Below are 13,738 nucleotides of genomic sequence, written 5' to 3'. Positions count from 1 at the left end.
CATTCATGTACTGGTCCTTTAAAGCAATATTTGTAAACTATCCGAAATAATAAGACAGGAAATTCTTTACAGCTCTAGACCTGCCTGAGTCAATACAATTGTTGCGGTCTGTACTAAAAACATTCCTAATGTGAGGAGCAAAGCACAGGTAATAATCACACAGTGCAGTGCACACAATGCAGAAACAACAGGGAGGCAGCTGGCAGTAGGGGACTTCCTGGAACTGGGCAGGAAGATTGCCTGGATCCTTGAATGAGCAAGGTGGGAGCAAGCAAGCTGACAGAGTGGATGGGGCGGGGCGGGTGGTGTCACTGATCCGCCACGGAGGCACCAACAGGAAGTAAAGGGAGGAGAGAACAAAGGAGTGGCTGGGAACAGTAAAGAGGTAATAGCTTTCCTTCCTGCAGCAAGGCAGACAATTGACAGCTCTGCTGCCTCCATTTCCTCTCTGCTCCACTACATGGGAGACCCCGAGCCATGGAACAGGCACCTGAACCCAAATAGGACCACGTGTGTGTGACTGAATGATGGTATTCCCTGAACCCAAGTGCACTGGCCTTGGAAAAACTGGGAGGAATAAGCAGCTAAAACTGTTCTGGCAGCATGGAATTCGGACCACAACCTCAGGCTTTAAAAAAGTCTCAATATAGGGGTCAGATTTTCCAGAGAGCTCAGCATGCTGGAAGCTGAGTGTGTTTGACATTAAGGTCCTAGTTCTGCTGAAAATCAGCCGTAGAGGACCACACTTGGTAGGACAGTGCTGTAGGTAGGGATGACTGAATGAGCAGCATCAGCTCAGCAAGGCAAATGCTGTAAAAAAAGGCTATGATTCTGCAGTCTTCCATGCGAGAAGTGTGAAGGGGCAGGTTCTGAACCCCCTAATAAAAGGCAGCACGTGCACAAAGTAGGTTTTTCCCTAAATCTCCCTGATCCTGGATTATATTCAGAAATTAACCCAGAACAAAACATCATGGCTTATACTTAAAACAATTCAACATAATGCTTAACCCCTAACACTTTCCTAAAACAGCCACCCCGAGAACACTTCCCTTCTCTCGACTGCCTCTGCCTTTTATCTTGCTGAGCTGGAACTAATGAAATGCACTTGGCCTGGCAGATACAGCAGAAAGCTCTGCATCTCCACACAGGGTCCCTCTCACACAAACGGGAGGAATTACTTCCGCATGGGCAAAAAGTGCTGCCATTGGAGCCTGACTGGAGCCACTACCCTTCCTTATCAGGAAGGTGTGCAAGCGCAGCATATGATCTCCTGGAAAGATCTCCTTGCATGTTCTTACTCAAGGCTTTGGAACAACCCAAACAGAGTCACTCCATCCCAGGTTTTACACAAGACCAAGTGTCTGCTGGGACATGATACTGGGGAGCATTTGGTCAGTTCTATGCACACCTCCAGGTGGATGTTTTCAATGAAGCTGTTAGCATTTCACCTTAATATTGATTCCTACAATGCTAGTGTAATGGCCTCAGTGATCTAAGATACTACAGCACTTCTGAAGTCTAATCAGAAAGACAGTGGGCTACTGCTTTTAAGTCAGACAACGGGAAAAAACAGTCAGAGCTGAGCATAATCCCAAACATAGAAAGATAAATAACCAACCAACCCAACCAGCTCTGGAATAAATAGACTTCTCAAAGAGTAAAGTAAAGCCCATGTTGAGCTCCAGATTTCAAACCACCTCTGTTCCCACCTCAGGGGACTAGCACAAAGGCAATTTACAATGAGCCCCAACCACACACATGTTGTGTCTGAATTGATTTTAAAGGCCTGAGCCATGCAGTCTACAGACAGAGAGGCTGGCGAGGAATGAAATTGCTTCAGAAAGGTCTGGTGGAGGAGAGAAACAAACCTGTTTCATCTGCATAAAAAAGGTATAGCCCATATTGCTAACGGGGGTGTGGGTGGGAGGGTGAGAAGGGAGGGGGAAATGGGAGCCAGGGAAGAGACTGGAACAGCATTGATCTAAAGCAACGAACTGGCACTGCAGGAATGAAATTGTGTCAGAACCGTGCCAGTTAGACCCACAGCATGTACAAAGCAGGACTACCTCACAACTGCAGCTTGCTTAGCATCTCAGCAATTTTTTTACAAAAATCTATTGTAGAAATACTTCACCAGCTTCACATACAAGTCATAAGAGAAAGGGTAAAAAACGTCTGTTAATTAAAAATCAGACCAGGATATTGGTCCCCGGAAAGGTAAAAATCACCATGATTACACTAATACAGTGTTCCTTGACCTGAGCAGCTGACACCTGAGGGGCTGATCCCCATGATTCCTTATTGATAGGCCCTATCAAATTCACAGCCATGAAAAATGTGTCATGAACCGTGAAATCTGGTCTCCTCCCCCTCCCCCCCATCAAATCTGGTCTTTTGTGTGCTTTTACCCTATACTACACAGATTTCACAGGGGACACCCGCGTTTCTCAAATTGGGGGTCCTGACCCAAAAGGGAGTTGCATGGGAGTTGCAAGGTTATTTTAGGGAGGGTCATGGTATTGCCACCCTTACTTCTGTGCTGCCTTCAGAGCTAGGCAGCTGGAGAGTGGTGGCTGTTGGCTGTGTGCCCAGCTCTGAAGGCAGTGTCTCGCCAGCAGCAGTGCAGAAGTAAAGGGTGGCAATTCTATACCATGCCACCTTTACTTCTGCTCTGCTGCCTTCAGAGCTGAGTGGCCAGAGAGAGGCGGCTGCTGATTGGCCAGCTCTGCAGGCAGGAACGCAGAATTAAGGATGGTAATACCATACCATCCTACTTCCGTGCTGCTGCTGGCAGCGGCTCTGCCTTCAGAGCTGGGCTCCCGGCCAGCAGCTGCCACTCTCCAGCTGCCCAGCTCTGAAGACAATCCTGTCGCCAGCAGCAGCACAGAAGTGTGTGTAGCGGTACCACTAGCCTTCCTACAATAACCCTGCAACCCTGCCCCCTGCAAACTTCTTTCTGGGCTACGACCCCTACAATTACAACATTATGAAATTTCAGATTAAAATATCTGAAATCATGAAACTTATTATTTTTAAAATCCTATGACTGTGAAATTGGCCAAAATGGACCGTGAATTTGGTAGAGCCCTACTTATGGACTTCTGTGGACTTCCTTTCAGGCTCTTAGACAAGGTGAACAAGAAAAGACATGAGGACAGTGAGGTGAGATGTGAAAAGATTCTCTGAGAGAACAAGGTAGGGAGAATTCCTGGAAGCAGTGAGTGATCTGAACAAGGAGACAGGGAGACAAAATGTTCCAAATGTAGAGGACCATGTGAATGATGGAACAAAGCCAGGCATGGGGAAAGGAGATGAAGGGAACAGTGAGGAGGATCTGGAGTGGTGACAAGAGCAAGAGGCAGTGGAAAGAACCAAGAGTAAAGATGTGCTCAGCAGAGGGGGACTAGAGTGTGTAGGGCTTTGGAGGTAAGGATCTTGACTGCCATGCCATAGAAAACAGCATATCAATGGTGGGGTGGGAGAGTGAACAAGGCAGAGGACGATGAGGAGGAAAGGGGAGAATCGCAACCTTTTGGATTGGCTGGAGGGGTCAATGGGAGGAAGTGAAGAGGTTGGAGAGGAGACAGTAACAGTCAAGTTGAGAGATGAGCAAGTATGGACAAGGGCTACAGCAGTGGAGACAGACGGGCTGACATGGCTGCAAAGAAGCAATGACCTGGAGATAGCCTGATGTGTAATATTATGGACCAACAGAACACTCCTTGTCCATTGGTGCAAGGAGCAGCTTTCACTGAACTCTAGAACACAAGGGGCTGGGGGAAAGGGAAGCTGTTGCAGCCACAAAGTAGTTAGGAAAATATCAGGGCTTGTTATGGTGCTCGGGCATTTCTACAGACTCATGAATTCATGACACCAGTGATATACTGCAGCCTCCACAGTATGACAGGATTCAAACAGTCTACAATCAAATACCAGACATGGGACGCATGCCCCCTGCTCCACCCTGCTCTCTCCATTCACCCCTTCTGGTCTTTTCTCTTTTCCTCTTTTTTACTTTCACTGTATTTGGGGAGAAGGTTGGGGGAGGTGAGAAAGAGAGACTGCTGTGGCCCCAGTCCTGGGATGTGGCTGAGGAGTCCTCAGTACAGCCCAAAGGGGTGGGGGGGGGGGGCGGAGTAAGAGAGAGAGAGAGGAGGGAGTGTTTGACACAACCTTTATATCCTTGGATCCCAGGGCAGTTCCTGGGTATAAGTTAGACCACCCGCAAACATCATTCCTGAAGCTAGGGTTAGTCGGGCATAAAGAAACCAGAGCCATGCCCCTTCTCCCTGCCATACCACTGGAGCTGGCAGGGGAGTGGTGTAAGTGATATCACATGGCTCTAGACCAGTGGTCCCAAAACTGTGGGGGCGCGCCCACCTAGGGGGACTTGTAGGAACATTCAGGGGGCAAAGTGGGGCCGGGCCAGGCCTGGGGGATGCAGGGGAGCAAGTGCCACCCAGCTCTGCTCTGCCGACAGCTCCGCTCCAGCCCCCGCCCCGGCTCTTGGCCCCAACTGCGACCCGGCCCCAGCGTTGGCCGCAGCTCCCGCTTCTGGCCCCATTCCCAGCTGTGGCTCCTGGCTCCAGCAGCGACTCCACTCCCAGCCCCAGCTCCTTGAGCGGGCATGGGAAGATTACATTATGGGTAAGGGGCGGGGAGTGACATAAAAGTTTGGGGATCACTGCTCTAGACCAACCCAAGAGTCACTCACATTGGAGGAATTCTCCACTGGCCAGGTCAGCCAGCTCTCAGACTGCTTTGTGCCAACAAAACAGCACAAAGCAGCTGTAGTGTGACTGAGGTTCTGGCCTCATAAGTCTCGCAACCTTGTGGCTACTTTACAAGGTTCTATGCCATGGAAGACTCCCCCTTTCCCCAGCAGCTTTACATGCCACCTGCTGCCTGGCATAAGGTGTTGCTTCACAGATGTGAGTCACAGCACGAGCCCTGTGAAGAAACAAACCCCAAAATGGCTTTTTAATCCCACCATCAAGCAGGTACACGTGTACAGTTTTGTTTAGGGAGGTATGTGAAGGGCTGTGCCCCAAATCATCTGTATTTGTAGTGCCTGTGGCAGTTAAGTGTTAACTGAAGCTTCTGCACTACCCGTATTTTTATTCTCCTATTCACAGTCATTCTCCTATTCACCTGAGTTCACTCTAGTCCTGTACAACATGAAAACGGATTGAAGAGATAGCCCATTCAGCTCCCTGAGCAACTGTGTTATCTTCAGTTGGATCTCTAGTGCTGGCCAGAGGCAAAGTTAAAACATACCAAGGTACAAGTGCTAGGGGATTTAATATTTCTGATAAATGGTGGGATGACATGTGCTGTTATACCATCTAAGTGCAATTTGGGCAATCACAATAGTCCCTGGAGTTTCCATTTTTGAACAGAAAATCAGTTCAGAAATCCAAGTCAGAGGACATTTGGAGAAGCAAATAAGTAGGACTCATTTGTGCTACGCATGGGGAGCACGGGAAAGAAACAGGGAGCCACATGAAAATGGAAAATAAGAAAGAAAAGGTGAAAAGGACACTCCAAGACTGACTGGGCTTCAGCATGTGTATTTTGGCCTGTACGATGGAGGAAAAGTACGTGACAAAGTGCTGGACTTCAAACGGCATCAGGTGTTTCAGTGGATTGTGCGGGCATCTACAGAGGGAATGCCTGGGTGAAGTACAGGCTGCACATGATTCCTGATGGCTCAGGATCCAGTTAAGAATTAAAGCAGCTTGCTATGGACTGATTAGAGCTAAGGCAAGCAAGTAGTAGGCTGGGGAAGCAAAGGTGCTAATATCCTAACTGTGATGTTTTGAATGATTGTGGCTGCATACCGAAAGGGGGAAAGGGATATTGTGCGGAAACACGCATGCATGTGTGTGAGACAGACATCTGGAGGAAGGGAACTCCAGAAATTCTCCAAACATTTTGCAGCACAGGAAGCATACAGCTTCTTTTTGAGCTGAGCCCTGAATATTTGTCTGAAATACGAAGTAAACAGAGTAGTGGCTGTTTTTTCCACACCATTGATCATGTTTTTGAGCCACATGAAGATGGTTTATAGGAAAGTCTGTGCAAGGGGCCATATAAGTGTTAATATTTATTAGTATATCTAATTTTCGCTACCTATTACCATAAGTACCCTCATATGAAAGTATGGCATTATCTTGATGTTTCAGTGTTTTTGCAGCAACCGTATGGTTATACTGTAATCATGATGACACTGCTGCTGGGTACAGCAAACAGCACGATCATTAAAAAATTCATTTCAAAATCTTCCTGGAAGCTAATACATTTTACAGCAGTTTCAATCCTTTCTCATTGCAACAAAGAAAAGCTTAGTTCCAGACAAATTAAAAGTAAATTGATTGCCTTAGGGGAATGTATTCAAATATCACTTTTCCATGTTAAAAATCTTTTCCTGAAACAAGAAGGGGAAGAGCTGAGAAGAGCTAGAGAGTACACAAGAGAAACTATATGGGATGCTACATCATTAAATCCCTGTTTGAAAAACTGGAGGGGGCAGGGGGAGAGAGAAATCAAACTTAAAGTAAAATGCAAATGTGTCACTGGGGTGCAGGCCTAACATTTGTGCTGGAATTTATGAATAATAAATATGAATAAATAGTAAACATGAAGGGATCAAACACTGCCATTGATGTTTACTTGTGGTTAGCCATCTTTCACGGACAACTGTAGTATTTTACACTTTTCTTTAAGATTTTTTTCCATCTGACATATTTATTTTCATTAAAACATACTCAATACAAGGCATTACCCATGCTCTCAGTGTACATACAGGGTTCTGACCAAAAGCAGGAAATTTACAGAGTCCTCTATGTCATGCAGACCCTGGCTGTTTTTTCTGCAGAAGGCCAGCCCCTTTCCCCAAATACAATCCTTTGCATCAGGCAATTGCAGAAATTCGAGGAGAGTGTGGGTGAAGAGCTATCCTGGACTTGTCCTTTTAAAACACTCTTCCTGCCTCTTTTCCCTCCCACTTTAAGATCACACATGAAAAAGGTGCAAAAATACATGCCCAACTTTTGCAATATGCAAACTATGGGCTCAGTTGTGAGCCAGCCTACCCACTCCAACCTACAAACTACCCACGTTGCCCTGGCTGGGGGGGATGACAAGGGAGTAGTTGCCATCCAGCTGCTACTTCCCATCCTGCACAGGTGAGTGGGTGGAGCCTCTGATTCCCAATTTGGTTCCTGCACAACTCCTGGGACAGTGCACCTGTGGGCTGCCCCTCATCAGGGGAGAGTTCAAAGTGGTGATCTAGTGCTGTGTGTGCAAAAGGGAGGCCAGCTGCTAAAAAACATACCCGTGTACCAGTACCAACTTCACTGAGAGCTGTCTGTCCCTCACTTTCACAAAATATACCCCCAAATGTTTTGCTGTAAAATAAAGAAATAATTGCTATGGTGCAGGAAACTAATTTAAAGTTAACTGAGGAGTTGCTCTTATTACAAAACAGAACAAACCACACATCAGCCTTCACTTCAAAAAAATGTAGCATTTGCTTATCTCTGATAACAGCAGTTTTTGCCCACTAGCAGCAATGCCCATCCTGGAAAAGGATTCCCAGGATGGATATGGGAAAGGGTCCTGTACAATGTCAACCCTGCAGAGATGATACAGCCACAATGGCCCCTACTGCCCAGGACTCCCATAATACTTTTAATAGAGCAATATCCCGGCCCCATAAGGATATTATATTATGCAACCCCATCCTCCCTTAACCCAGATTCCAGGCTAGATGGCTAGTGTAAATCAATACAATTCTACTGACTTCAAGGAGCTACACTAACCTACACCAGCTGAGGCTCTGGCCCTTGGTCTATTTTTGCAGAATGGTTGGGGATTTGCTGGTATTGGTTAGTGAACAGTGATCCACTGTATTAAGTTCAAGATAAAATAATAAGCTCTAGCAATTGCAAACAGTCCCCAACCACAGATCATCATTTGCTTATAAATGAAGACTCTGCACCTCTCCCTTACCTACCCTAATGGCTTAACGTCAGGAAACAAGAGCGGGGGAATACCAGATTATATTTTTGACCTATGGGCTTTTACAGAGCCCTCTGCCTTTACTAATAAGAAACCTCCAGCCCAGGCAGAAATGTAATCCTGCCACAGCTTCTCTTTTAAAATGTTTAGAGGATACTAATAGAAGAGGACAGTGACAAATGCTTTTTACTGCATTGAGGATTTTTTTTTTTTTAAACTTCCCTGGTTGGGGTTTGTGATTTGAAAATGTTTATGCTTTTAACCCATGTTGCCCATTCCAATTCAGGAGGTCAACAGTGGTTGGACAAAGCAATTGCTCACAAGGAATGATTTTAATGAAACAAGGGATCTGAACTACATTAATTTAGTATTCAGCTTTTGATAGAGACCAAGGTCCGCATGCAGCTTCTGTAAAGAATTTTTGCAGTGTTCAACAGACTAGGCATAATGAGCCTGGCTGATGTAAATCAGAATAGCTCCAATGAAGTGCAATGGAGCTATGCCAATTTATACCACCTGGGGATCTGGCCCAATATCCTTGTTTTTCCCTGACCTATGTTACAATTAATAATTTCCTTTTCTTCCAGTTAACTTACTTGTACAGAATACGAAAACTGACACACCCTTTTACATCTAAGGTATCCTTTAAACTGTAAACTAGGTGGATACGAACAGATTTAGTGCAGGGGAAAGGAACAACTTCTGCCATAAAACCAGGTTTTTTTGACAATCTAAGCAGCTTTCTGGAAACTGGGATGTCGTGGGAAGGAAGTAGATCTCCCAAAGGAATGTTGAATTTTGGACACACTTTGCAGTACAACAGAGCCAACCCCTTAAAGTATTGGCTAAGATTTAGTGTAGCACAGGATTAATGTTGGCTGTTCCCCCTTATCTGGGGACTGTGGATCAAATCATGCCTTAGTCACGAGGTGAAATTCACTCCTGTGCACCAGCATAGTACACCATTTAAACAACAATTAAGCCCCCCAAGCCCACTCTTTTTTTTTTTTGGAGAACATAAATGATCCATAGAGCTTGTGCTGGCCTCCTGCATGGGGAGAATTTCACCCCTGAAATTCTGCTCCCTGCAAATCTATTGGGATATTTTACATGGCGCTCATCTCCATAAGAACTGAGCCAATAGGGCTGCTTACAAGAGCGCAATGAGAAGGATTTGTCCCTAAAAGAGGAATAAACTCAATATTCTGATAGGTCTTTTCCATCTCTAACTATTATGATCCTCTGATTCATCTGTGCAGCTCCCATTAATGCTAATGGGAGTTACTATACTGCATGCATCAAGAGAAGAATACAACCCTTTGACTTCATTACTGAAATTCAAATTCATTAGCACAGGATACAAAGGGATTGCCCTAAATACACTCTTTGTTATATATTTTCATGTTAATGTAACCATTTAAGTGTATTATACCCTGCAGAGCAGGAAACATTTCTAGCCTGTTTAAACACATTTCCCACAATTGGGAGCAAAACTTTGTCTCCCTTTATGCCTTTGACACCAGCTGTCTTCAGTTTAATGGGACTTTAGCAGACAAAGCAAATTAATCCAAAGGTGACTTTTCTATCCTATTGTCAAATCTTAAGCAGACAAATTCAAGTATTCCGTGTCATGTAACTCAATGCAAACCCCACGTTCAAACTGAAACTACAGCAATGAATCAAATTACCACCATATCCCATGCAAAATTGTGTCAATCAGAAAATTGTTACTTGGACTATTCTGGTAAAAATCCAACAAAACAGAAATTATAGCTGGGAAAGATACGAAGAGATTCCAAGTGGATTTGATCTGACTAACAAAGGGCAAGGTCTTCAGGATATTTCATTTTAGCTTTATCTTATCCTTATCCTAATGAAAGTGAAACAAAACCATTTATCCTCATACCCCCTTCTTGTGAAGCTAGCTCAGAAGATGCTGTTACTGTTATTGTAATGAAAGTGCTTGTTAATTTCAGATGAGAGGCAAAACCTAGGACCTCATGCCCAGATGTGGTCTGTAAAGATCCAGGGCTCTTTGTACAGTGTACTGGCATCCAGGACACATTCCACTTTGGGTCATTACATTCTGCTGCCCTAACTGAGCCATGGAATTTCAGTTACATATGCTGTTGTTCACTATTAAACAGGTGTTGTGACCTACCGCAGATGTGGCTGCATTTAAGTGGTAGTGTAACTGTTCTTGTACGTGTAAAGTGTGTAAGGTGCTTCAAGTTCCTTTAGGATAGAAGTTGCTATAGAAATGTAAGGTTCAAGTTTCTACGATCTCATTGTAAACATCATTTAAAACACTTTATGCTTTCAAGAGTGATAGGAAAAGCAGAGATAGCCAGCTTTAAAAGCAGGGAGGGAGTCTTAAGCATGTTTGCTACTGTGCGAACCCCTAGCCACATCCTTGGAGAAATCATCCCCCCCGCTGAGCACTTGGCCCACCTAGTGTTCTCCATTTTGGAAATGGAGCTTAAGTCTCAGGAGGCAAGACAGGCTCTAGCTCCTGTTGGAGCTGCAGCACGGTAACTTTGCAGCCCCAGGGCCTTCCAGCCAGCCTTTGACTTCAGCAGAGAAAGATTCATTTATGTGAAAGGGGTCAGCTATTTTGGGGTGATATAAGAACACTGGGAGTGAATCTAGGTTTGCCATGTGGAGTGAAGTTAGATGGTTTGGATGGTGGAGGAATTGGAGGAGAATATAGTATGTTTTTTAACAAAGCCAGCTGCACCCTCTCTAGGGGACTGAATTGGGTTGGCCCATCCCAACTCAGCAAGACAGTACCTTTTTGTGGTGGGGACCGTTGGGACTCCATTTTAAAAAATACCAATTATGTCTCTAGCCCTTATTGGTGCAAAAATAACACCTGCAGCATGTGAACTGGGTATACGCTGATGCCAGAATGTCTGAGTCTGCAGACTCCCTGAATCAATAGCTCTGAGCGGTGTGAACAGCCCCTATTCATCTTAATGGAGAGTTACCCCGGACGACTAATGGCGATAACTAGAATATCTATATTGTGAACTCTCGATGAAAGCATGCAAGCAATCAAATGTAAATAGCACTTTACTCTGATACCATGAGTAGGTGGAGCTTAAATTGTGAGTGAAATTTAGGGTAGTACTGGCATATTTTTCATCCCAGTCCAATCCTTGTGACCTGCTGAAAATGAAGCCAGCCCTGAAGAAGGAAGGACTGAACTTGAAAGTGCTAGTGGGAAGGCAGCTGGGAAGAGTTCATATAATCAGAACAAAATCCTGGAACTAACAATCTATTTGCTTAGCCAGAACTTTTTAGACGACAAGCTCCTTACAGCACAGACTATGTATGCCCAGCACTTAGCCCAAGGTGGCCCTGATCCCAACTGGGGCCTTTTGGTGATGCCACAATACAAATAAATTACTCCCACACCAAAGATGTAACACAGCTTTGCATACTTAGTATAAAATAACAACCGTTCCTCACATTTTTCAAGGACATTATTAAACTTCATTATTATCCAAATAATCAAAAAACAGTATTCAATAGAACATTCAATGGCCTGCCTACTGGAAACTTAGTTTTTATCTAACACTGGTCCTCTGTTGTCCTTCATGTAAATATTGTTGGGACATCAGCCAAAGCCTAGGGAAGTGAGCTTCATCCTAGTGGATGGGAATCTCTAGTGTCAGATACTGTCACAGCCTGACTAACGAGACCCACAGCTTGCCAAAACCTACAGCCTAGCTGTCTGTTCCAGCCACTGAATATGCTTAGAAACCCAGTGGCACCAACCCAACAGTCTACAGATCCCAATCAGCTATCAATAGCTTAAGTGTAAGTGATTGTGTATGAAGTATGAGCCAAATGTGTTTCCTTTTTCAGTTTTAGGACCTCCAGAACTATTAGTGCACCAGTAATGCTTGCATGGAATTAATCATATACGTACCCACGAGGCAAAACATTATGAGAAGCTCTTTGTACTTGTTAGAAACACACAGCTCTGAACTCCAAAGAAAGCTGGCAGGGTTCCCAGCATAATGGGGAATTTCCCACTCTTGAGCAGTACTGGGGGAATCCTCTGTTACTGAAACTGTTAGGCCCTGCTTTTCCCTGCCATTACCCTAGCCCCACACTACTCCAGACAAGGTGATTGTGTTGGTTTTGTACTATTCCTTTCCTATTCTTTTGCTTTAACCTCTTTGTTTTGTGACTAATACAGTCTCTATTTTTCACACTAGTGGAATATTGAAGGGGAATATTGAGCGTAAATACACTTTCCCAGATTCTCAGCTGCATCCCGTAAGCCCTAGATGCAGCTGAAGGGAGGTGGCACAAAAAAATTTGGAGCTTTCTGATTCTGGGGCCAGTTTGACATAAGCTGCTCTAAACTGTGCCCACTTCCAGCAGGCCCCAGGGTCCGTACTGGCATTGGGAATCACTAGAGCACAAGGGCATTCTGGCATGCCCTCTTTCCCCAGCCACATCTTTTACTCTGGGGGCTAAAAAGAGGGATGCAAGCTCTGTCTGCCCCTAGGGATACCCCTATGCCAGTGAAAATCCTCAGCTGGCTGGTTTGGCTGGCTTTATGGCCTCTTTGGGTATATCTACATTGCAAAAAAATAAAAAATCAACACCACTACCACACACACATGGCAGCAAGTCTCAGAGCCCAGGTCTTCAGACTCAGGCTCACACTACAGCACTGAAAACAGCCCTGTAGACATTCTGGCTTGGGCTGGAGCTCGGGCTCTGAAGTCCAGGAAGAGGAATCCCAGACTTGCTGCCACAGGTTTGGGGTTTTTTTACCGTGCAGATGTATTCTGTCTCCAGAGCAGTGCAAAGGACACTGAAAGGACTGGGAAGCTGGCCCATTAAATTCAGCAGACGATTAGTTCTAGCAATTGAGCTTATCCTCGTAAATTAATAGTATGCCATCATATCATCTAAATATACATATAAAGCAGTATGTCGTCATAGGTCAAACCTGAGACCTTAATACAAATCCAGGGGAAATTACTTTACCAATGTCACAAGCTCATCTCCCAGTAGCCTTGGTGCAATCCCTCTCTGCTGATCATACATTCAGAAGAGCTAAATTAACTAATCGGTTTCATGCTGTAAACCAGAGAGGTATGGGGAAATGACTGAACAAAAGAAATGAAAAACAATCACATTTTCATAATTTGTGTAAATATTCTGAGGAAAACAGTTGGCTCCACAGTGACTTTTGTAGCTCCCCAACACCCAGATGGTGAAAGTTTCCCACAAGGAACCTGTCATTCGGAAACTATATACCGTACTATCGTTCTGATGTCCGAAATGCGCAGCACTACTGGACTGAGATCAAACCTAAGGTGGTGCTACTTTTTTAAATCCATGAAGAAGAAAACAATATATGTGCTGACCTTTGATTGCAACAGCAGTAAGGGGGTATTGCAGATTCGAGTCTTCCTGGTCACCACACTGTACTAGGTCTTGCTTATTTCTCTGACTAGATCCTCAGCTGCTGTCAACTGACATAGCCCTACTGAAGTCAACAGAACTACACCAATTGACACCATTTGAGAGTCTGGCCCTCAAAGTTCAATTTTTCGTTTTTCCTCCTTTCTTGGACTCTCAGTTCTCCTTTATCAGAACAAAAACTAACCAATCCCAAAGTCCATCTCCCTTCAACTACTGAGATCCAAAAACATTTGTAATAGATGCCATCTCCTGGGTAGAGGAAGAC

General features: G+C 44.8%; 1 protein-coding gene across 4 annotated transcripts in view; it reads right to left on the bottom strand.

Moving 5' to 3' along the window:
* Positions 1-13,738, bottom strand: part of PCDH19 (protocadherin 19) — a 231,501-nt gene that overhangs the window by 130,345 nt on the left and 87,418 nt on the right. The gene's annotated exons all lie outside the window — the stretch shown is intronic.

This window comes from Caretta caretta, chromosome 9, assembly GCF_965140235.1.
Source record: "Caretta caretta isolate rCarCar2 chromosome 9, rCarCar1.hap1, whole genome shotgun sequence".
NCBI classification, from domain to species: domain Eukaryota; kingdom Metazoa; phylum Chordata; order Testudines; family Cheloniidae; genus Caretta; species Caretta caretta.
This window is presented reverse-complemented; position numbering and strand designations above follow the sequence as displayed.